Source organism: Pyrgilauda ruficollis, unplaced genomic scaffold (assembly GCF_017590135.1).
Source record: "Pyrgilauda ruficollis isolate IOZ18807 unplaced genomic scaffold, ASM1759013v1 scaffold135, whole genome shotgun sequence".
Classification (NCBI taxonomy): Eukaryota; Metazoa; Chordata; class Aves; order Passeriformes; family Passeridae; genus Pyrgilauda; species Pyrgilauda ruficollis.
The window spans coordinates 166,795-175,549 of record NW_024511988.1 but is presented as its reverse complement, the minus strand read 5'-3'; positions in this window follow the sequence as shown (position 1 = coordinate 175,549).

Genomic DNA, 8,755 nt, shown 5'->3' with positions numbered 1-8,755 from the left:
CTGCTTCAAAGACTCTTGTTGCTGATGGTGAAGTGGAATAAAAAAAAATTAGTCAATAAATATTAATAACACTGTCAAATGTCAGTGGCGTTGCAGTGTAAGCCCAAAACTCCTAGGGTTGTACATGTTCCCGTTGGTGTGCTTCCAGCCTGGAAGCTTGGAGGACTCTTGCTGAGCCTGTGTAACACAGTGGATTGAATTCTTGGATGTGTTCATGTTCCTCAGTAGTAATAGTGCATCAATTTGTGTTAGAATGCTGGATTTCAAGTAGCTTTGCGTGAGATTTTTTTATATTAAAGGGGACATTGAATGACAGGAGCTGCTGATTTTTGAAAATCCTTTTTTTTTTTTTTTTTCTCCTTTGTACTACCAAAGAGAATTTGGCAGTATTAATTTATTCCTAAAGAGCTTTGGTGTTAGGACATGCCAACAAAATAATTTTTATCTGGTTGTAGAGTGTGCATGGCTAAGTTAACCCAGGAGGGAAGTCCCACATGGTTTAGTGGTGGTGTACAAGAGCATCAAGCTTTTCCTGATGATACTTCCAAGGAGATGCAAATACCAATTCAATTACAAGATGTGTTCTTTAAAAATCAAGCAGATTCAAAACAAAAACAAATCTTGCAAGAGCCTTACAAGAAGGCACAGTAACCCATAGCTGTTCCTAGCAAGCTAGTGTCCAAAAGGAAGGAATGTTCCAGATTACTGCACCTTTTATCTTCACATACAGTTATATGGGCAGGTGTTTACATGTCTCAGAAAAACCACCTAGGTAATGTATAGAAAGAACTTGGACCTTAATCATCTTTTCATGTTATAACAGCCCTTTCCCTTTTGAATTCGAGAAAGTCTGAGCATTTTGAGCCTCTCCTGAGAAATTTCCTTTGTATTAGAGGGGATGGAAGACAGTGCAGGAGAATCTGAGTTTTCCACTGAGGGCTGCTCTGAAATGGGAGATACAGGGAGGTTTTGTGATGCTGGGGACTACAGGAGAGGAGATGAGCCTTTGCACTTTAATGACTGAAAATTCAAGGAAGACACAGGTTTCCAAATTACTATTGGACATTAAGCCTGTTGAGGTTTTTCTCTACTGAGATCTCTGCTATTTAGCTTGGAATAAAAATCTCTAAAAAAATTACATTCTGAAATCATTAGAATTTCAGAATGAATTAATTTCATTAAATTAATGAAATTAATCAAGTGAATGCATGCCAGCATATGTATTTTTTGAACGCAGTTTACGTAGGTGATGAACACTTCAGGGTTCTTTGATGTGGAGCCACAGCCTCGGTTGAAGCTACGCCTGTTCATACCAGCCTGGGGGTTGGGTTTGAGAACTCAGAGAAAGTGCATTGATAAAGAGCAGTTTCATCATGTGCACAATCTGTCCTTTCTTGTTGAAGTCTGATAACACTGGGACTTGTAGAGAAATGCAGCCCTCTAAAAGCTTGAGATATTTTAGTACCAAGAAATTCAAAATGGCTTTGCTGGCACTGGAGAAGAACTGGTGCTTCAAGATGGTCCATTGGTTGTTCCTTGAAGACACCAAAGCATAACTCTGTGTGTGTGTGTTAGCAGAGATACTGTGCACCTTCTGTTTAATTTGGTGTGAATGAATGCTCCTTAAGCATTTTGAGAAATGTTAACAACAAATCTTTTAACTCACTGCGTTAAAATAGAGCCTGGACTTCAAGTGAAGAATTGAGGATACTGAATCAGCAGCACTGATTATATTTACAACAGTGGAAGGTTTTACCAAGCAACTTGTTTGATAAACATTTTGACTTGATTTGTAATAATCCTGGAAATGTTACCTGGAAAAGATGACCTGTTTTGTTTACCAGAATGAGTTCTTTCATTGTCAATCCTAAACCAGAACTAGGCTGATGTCACTTTATGAAAATTTGTGCATTTTAAGAAGCAAAAGGATTTGAGGCCAAGCCTCTTGTTTTTGCTCACAAATGAGAGTAGTAAATGGACTGTTACGATAGAAAGGGAGTTACTAGAGGCTTACCTCCTTATGTTTGCTCCCTGCTCTCCTCCCATGGAAGACATAAAGTAATCCACATCAAATATAAAGGCTGCAGCCTCCACTAGCTAAACTAAAGAAAGGAATGGTTTAGCTGGGGATGGGAATTTTGGTGCTCAGTCCTTCAGAAAGGACTTTTTCCTTGCACCCTATTGAGTCTATTGGATGCTGAGCTGACATTGCTGCAGGCTTTTTGTCCTAGCTATTGTTGTAAATGTTTCTCTTGACTGCTTAGTGGGTCTGTTCTTTATTCATACGGAAAAATAAAACTTGATATCTGTTACTTCTGTTCTTTTTTTTTTTTTTTCCCTGTTCTTAAGAACCTTTGATTACAAAATGCCCTGTTAACTGAAAGCAGTTGAGGAACTTGAGGTGAAGGGTTGAAACTTGGATGGAAGCAATAAGGGAAAATCCAGCCTCCAGTCTTGAAAACTAAATGCAGTGACAAAACATAAGATACATTTTAATGCCATGATTTAGACTAAAATTAGTTACTTTATCAAGAGTCTGCATCTGTCTGAAGGTAGACCAGTTCTTCGCTAAAACATTGTTAACTGAGAGCCTGACAGATATCTTGGGGATATGTTTTGCATCATTTTTTGTGAGCTTGGTAGAAGCAAAAGCAGAAGGGCTGAAGGGAGGAGAGCACTTAGTGTCTAGTTCTGTCAAGCCTGTGTTCAGATATCTCTTTTGAATAGCTCTGATTTTTCTGTAATAATAAACACAGTTTTACTACCATGTGCCTTTAATCCTGAAGGGTAAAGCACAACTAATTAAGGAAAAAATATATATTCAAGAAAAAGCCAAGTAACATAGCTGAAAAAAAAATTTTCTTACATGCCACCACTGTATGCCATGTGGTTATTTTAAAACAGTATATTACAAAGCAAAGGTAAACTGTGGGTGGGTTACATTGTATAGTAAGACATGATAGAATCACTTCACAGTGATCTCAGTTAGAAATGACAATATTTAAGCTTTTCCCTTCTTACTCACTCTTTCTGTGTGGGGAGGTAGTTGGGGTTTCAGGTCAATTCCAGGCCAAATCCATTTGATGGATAATGCTGTCAGTGTGGTGCAGTGGTGGGCTCAGGCCATTAAGGCTCTGCTGCTGGCTCCTGTGTGCTGTGATGTGTCTGTAGGATGGTGTTTATCTGGACTTTGTGGTGTAAGACTTCTCTAGGTGAGCTGAGTGAGTCTCCTCTCGCTGTCTCTCCCCACTCTCATTTTGCAAACGCCAGTGGCTTTGAGAGCATTTGTGCTGCTGTGGCTAATCCAGGCTGACCTGCCTGCTTGCTCTCCTGATTTGTTAGAGTTTTATCAGCTAGGGGTTTGTTTTGGTGGTAGTCAGGCTATGGGAAATGCCTGTAACTATCCTCATGTAAGGAAAATGGTTTGAATTGCTGTGTTAGAAAGAAATATACAAATGAATTAATTTTAATAGTTTACGTACAGTGATGTTGTTTCTCCTTGGATGTTATGTTAGTTTCTGCAGTTAAATCTCTTTTGAATCATTCATACTGTATGTAAGGAATTTCTGAGTTCTTTCCTGAGCTGGATTAGTGGGCTGTGATGTTCATTAATTCATGAAGAGCAAGACTTTCTTCTGTATAATCACATGCTTCTGATTACACATAAGGTTTGGGTGTGGAGTTTTTTTTTCCTCACAAGAACTCTCTACACAGACTAGAATATAAGAAGAACTAGTAAATAAAATTGGCCATAAAGCAATAATACTTTAAAAGGAAATCACGTCACAGCAAGGTGGGTCAGAGCTGTAACCTCAAACTCATGGAGAACTGGCAGCTGAGAGACTGCAGTAATTCTGTAAGCTGCAATAGGAGGAAGGAGCACCCCTCCCAGCCAATTTGGAAGAAGTTTGCCTGCTGAGGAATGAACAGTCTGGGCTGCTGGTCAGGACAGACAAGTGTGTCACTGCAGGGCTGGGAGGGAGAGGGAATGGGGCTCTCGGGGCCATGTTTGTGTGGGTCTGTCTCAAGACTTGATGGTGCTAATACTGCATCTCTGGCCCCCCTCACTGAAGTTAATCAGCTCCTTAACTCCCCTATACCTAAATAACTGCATTTGAGTGGTGTTCTCTTTCATTATAGAGAAGTTTTTCAAATGAAGTTGTCAAATGAAGTGCTGGGCTTGCCTGGATCTTACCATGGAGGAATAATTTAGCAAGTATCATGGCTAGCAGCTCTGGACAAAACACAGATCTTACAAACTTTTTTTCAAAAGTGAAAAAACCCCAGTGATTGTGCATTCAGGACAGTCAGGAGAGTAAACTTTATCCTAACACTCTTTGGCTGTAGGTGAGAGTGGTTGGTGGGAGAAGCCAGGGGCTGAGCCATGTGCACTCCACATGGACACAACTGGTTATTCTGGGTGTTCTGCAGGCTATGGCTGCAAACCAGGAGCTGCCCCTCTGTCCTGTTCAGCTGTGCTGCCAGGAATACCTTGCTTAGGCTGGGCCTGAAAAGGTGACCAAGTTTTATACCAACCACAGGAATGCATTCAGCCTTAAAAGTTAAACATGAGACCTACTTGCAGGTCTACTTTCTAAAGTTCCAATACCATCTTCATGCCATATACTTTTAGTATATTACTGTGTTGTAACATTTGCATCTTTTTTTGGTGTAATTAGGAGAAAAATCAAGCTATGTTATAGTGGATATAGTTTTTGTGACTCCATTTCTAAGCCAGGTGTTTCCTAGAGTAATTTTACAGTCTGAGAGGAGAGACTGTTACTAACGTGGAAATATTATCTGAATCTTTTACTGGCAAATGGTGGCAATTAATGGCAGAACTGAAAACTAGTTAAAGCTCAAGAAGACGTTACCAGATTTGAGGCACATTACTAATTAGGATTTCTTGTTTCCTAATGTATATTTCTGTGAAACTTTAGGAACAAATAATGTGATAAATACAAAGCCACTTGGTTGATGAAAGCAAATCTAAAGAGAAAAATGTGAATTGCTATCAGAAGATGTTTATATTTTAGAATGTTCTTAAAACCTGTATCGAGAAAGATGAGCCTGGGTTAATTAATCATGCACAAGTTGTTTTACATGGGGACTGAAAACACCCATAGAGTAAAATGTACCTGATTAGAGAAGTAGTAAGTTTGAATGGGGGAAAATCTGTAACTGTAGCAAAGTGACATAAAGGAAAACCTCTTGATTTGTTTTTTTTAATCGAATAATATATGCACAGTATAAAAATTTTCTTAATGCCGGGTGGTGATTTTAAAAGCTAGAAGGAGGCAAAGTTGACTGCTACACATTTTAAGTTCTATCCATTGACCATTTTTAGTCTAATTATTTTCAACCAAAATTTACCAGTTACTGGTGGTATTTTCCATGGCTTTTTTTTTTTTTTTTTTTGTCTATTTGCCATTGGTAAATAAGGAGGAGCAAGCCAATTATATGTCGTGATTGATTAGCTTTTCACTCAAGAAAATGAAAAATTTGAGCTGTATTTAGAGAATTGGGGGCTCACTTGTAGGAATCTGCTGTGGAGGGGTCTTTGGGATGGTATGGGGAGTGATGTGTTATTTGGGAGATGCTGTGGCCCCAATGGTTTGTGTGACCATGAGGACAGGAGCTGCACACTCAGGTTGAGAGGCCAATGTTAACATCTGTAACGGGTGGGCACGGAGTTGCTGCTGGTGTGCTTTGCTCTCTAGGCTGTTGGGCAAATTGTTGTTGTACAACTTTGTTTCTCTTACCATGATTTGAGACAGGGAGTGGGAGTCCAGGTTATATCCTTCAGCTGAGCTCTTGGTTCAGCTGCAGTGAGTCCTGGCTGTGAAATACCCTTTTGCTCTGGGTCTCTAACTCAAATACCTTCTGGAGCTCAGATTATATTCAGCTATTGCATGTAAACATCTCCTATATATAAGAAGTGCTGTTGGGTTTAAAGGGGTCAGTGGAACTGCTTTCAGTGAGCTCTCATGGATAACGTGCTTATGATTCTCTGCTTCTGTATTCTGGTGGTAGAAATACAAAATGGAAATGAATGTCTGGCACTGAAATTGTACAGGAAAAATCAGACCTGCAAATGCATGCAATTTCCTGCCCAGCACCGGCATTTCTGATATTTTCATTGCATGTATAATCCACTCAGCAGCTGAGGTTTTCTTCAGGCTCTTGAGGTGTTTGTTTCATGCCAGACTGAGAGCAGAAGGCTGCAATACAGCTCTGAAGTTTGGGGCTTGTTTTAAATGGAGCTTGGCTCCTTTGCTGCAGAATGCTCTTTCTATTGAGAAGATCATGAGCTTTACACAGGGGCAGCTCCAAAGGAACAGATAAGAGAAGTAATATGATTTGTTTAAACTGATTTTGTGGCACTTCATCTCACTGTTTAAAATCCCCTTCCCTGAGCTCCCTTTCCTTCCCCTCTGGTGAGGAGAATGCTCACTTTGGAAATATGTTTTCTTTACAGGAATTCAGTGTCATTTAATTGACTACACAGAAAATTGTGAGCAGCTACACATGCTGATGTGTGGTTTTTAATTTACTTTATGCAATTGTAACAAAGCTTAGAGTAGTTGCAATAGGAAAGAATTTTTTTTTTTTTTAGTTTGGTGGCATTTCAATGTTGAGGCAACAATGACTTCACTTGGTAATTAAACCTCATTTGTGAAAGACCTTTTCCCTATTAATTTGATCCATTAAAGAAACGCTCTTTGAAGCTGGTAGTTAATCTTCCTATTTAAATGGCTGGGTTTTACTCAGATTGGTTACAGCTTAGGTTTAAATAGCAGCTAAAAATAGCCAACTGTTGTGCTGTACAGTTTAAACATCTATCTATAGTAGTAGCCTTTCTAGAAAGGAAACGCGTAGTAAAAGGGAGAGGAGATGCTGCCACTCAGGCAGCACTGGTTGGTTCCAACGTCCCCTTTTCCTTGGGTTTTGCCCATCAGCTCCAGCTGGCAGCACTTGATGATCTTACTCTGGGATTATTTTTTAACAGAAAGCATTATGGGCTGGATTTGAGCAGTGTTTCTGTTGGTAATTAATAATTCAATGGCTGGGCAAAGTTTTGACTGTTCCTGCTGAAGGCTGCTGCCAAGGGTGCTAAAACCTGGCAAAAATCTGGAAACTACCCAAAATATTTTCAAGAACATAAGGCTGTCAGAAAGAAAATACAAGGGCTGAAATCCCAACTTGTGAGGTTATTGTCTGTTTTCATCTCTTGAGTGCCCTATGTGATTCACAAAAGCCTGACAAACCTGTGGACATGAAATGCTCAGTTTGATTGCCAAAGCAGGGGAGTTTTAACTTTAAAGTGTTTGCAATTGAAAAGGAAGCAGTGACAAAACTGCAGGAATCTGGGTGGATGGGCAACCATTTACTTCCAGTAATTCTCTCTTGAGTTTTGGTGGTAGGATGAACATTTTGCCAGTGAAGGTGTTTGGATGAGTAGCTGACAAAAATCAAAGGTATAAAGGTGAATCTGTCTAAGGCAACAGGATTTCTTGAGCTACTGTTACAGTTTCAACTGGGACAGGGTTAATTTTCTTCCTAGTGGTTGGTGCAGGGCTGTGTTTTGGAGAATAATGCTGACAGCATTCTGAGGTTTTCCTTGTTGTTGCACAGTGCTTCCCCTGAGTTAAGGACTCCTCAGTTTCCCATGCTGTGCCAGTGAGGAGATGCACAGCAAGGCAGGAGGGGACACAGCCAGGACAGCTGACCTGGACTGACCAAAGAGATATTCCAAAGCACAGAGTGTCATGGCCAGTGTGTAAACTGGGGGAGTTGGCTGGGAGGTGCAGGTCCCTGCTCTGGGACAGGCTGGACATCAGTCAGAGGGTGGGTGAGCAGTTGCATCGAGCATCACCTGTCTGTCTTGAGTCTTGTTTCTTTCTTTATTGTCTCCCCTATCATTGCAATTATTATTTTGTTTCAATTTTTAAGCTGTTTTTAAGTTGACCCATGGGTTTTACCTTCATTGCAGTTTTCCTCCCCATCCCACGAGGGTGGGACAGGTAGTGAGCAAACAGCTTTGTGGTGCTTAGTTGTGGGCTGGGGTTAAACCACAACAGTTACCTTGAAATACCTTTGACAAAATAAAGTTACAGTGAAATCTGTGGTCCAAGAAAGAGGACAAAGAGAATCCAGATGGTTTTTCCCTTCCACCCTTAGTTTTCCACCAAGAGAAAAGGTACTTGAGGCCTGTCTTCAGTAATAAATATTTAATCAGGCAGGTTAAATAGCTAAAATATTTTTGCAGTATTGTTAAAGGTCAGACTTTTCGTAATGGCTATTTCCAGATATACCTGTATGTCAGGAGCCTCAAGCTTCTCAGACCAAGATATCCATCACTACAACAGGAACATTGTTGTCACAGGGAAATTCAATGTGAAGAAATCTGCAATATGGGGAAATATTGTCAGATATTTTAGGCTGCCCTTCTGAGGGACACAAGCTTATAGTCACAGGAATCAATGGGACTATTGTATGTCCAGAGTTTTTTACAACTGTAATTCCCATAAGTTAGTTTCCCAAAGGTCTTTATTACTATTATGTCAATCCATTAATGTTTCTCATTCCACAGAAATAGTTTTTCTCTGCTGGCAGTAGCAGGGGTAGGAGGAGAGGATGGTGGGGATGGCATACAGTTTTATCAAATTGGTAAAAAGGAAGGTAATTGTAAAAGAGATTCTGATAGTTTTTTCTGTCTTTTTCCTGGATTATTAAACTTCTTCCATGTGTCAAG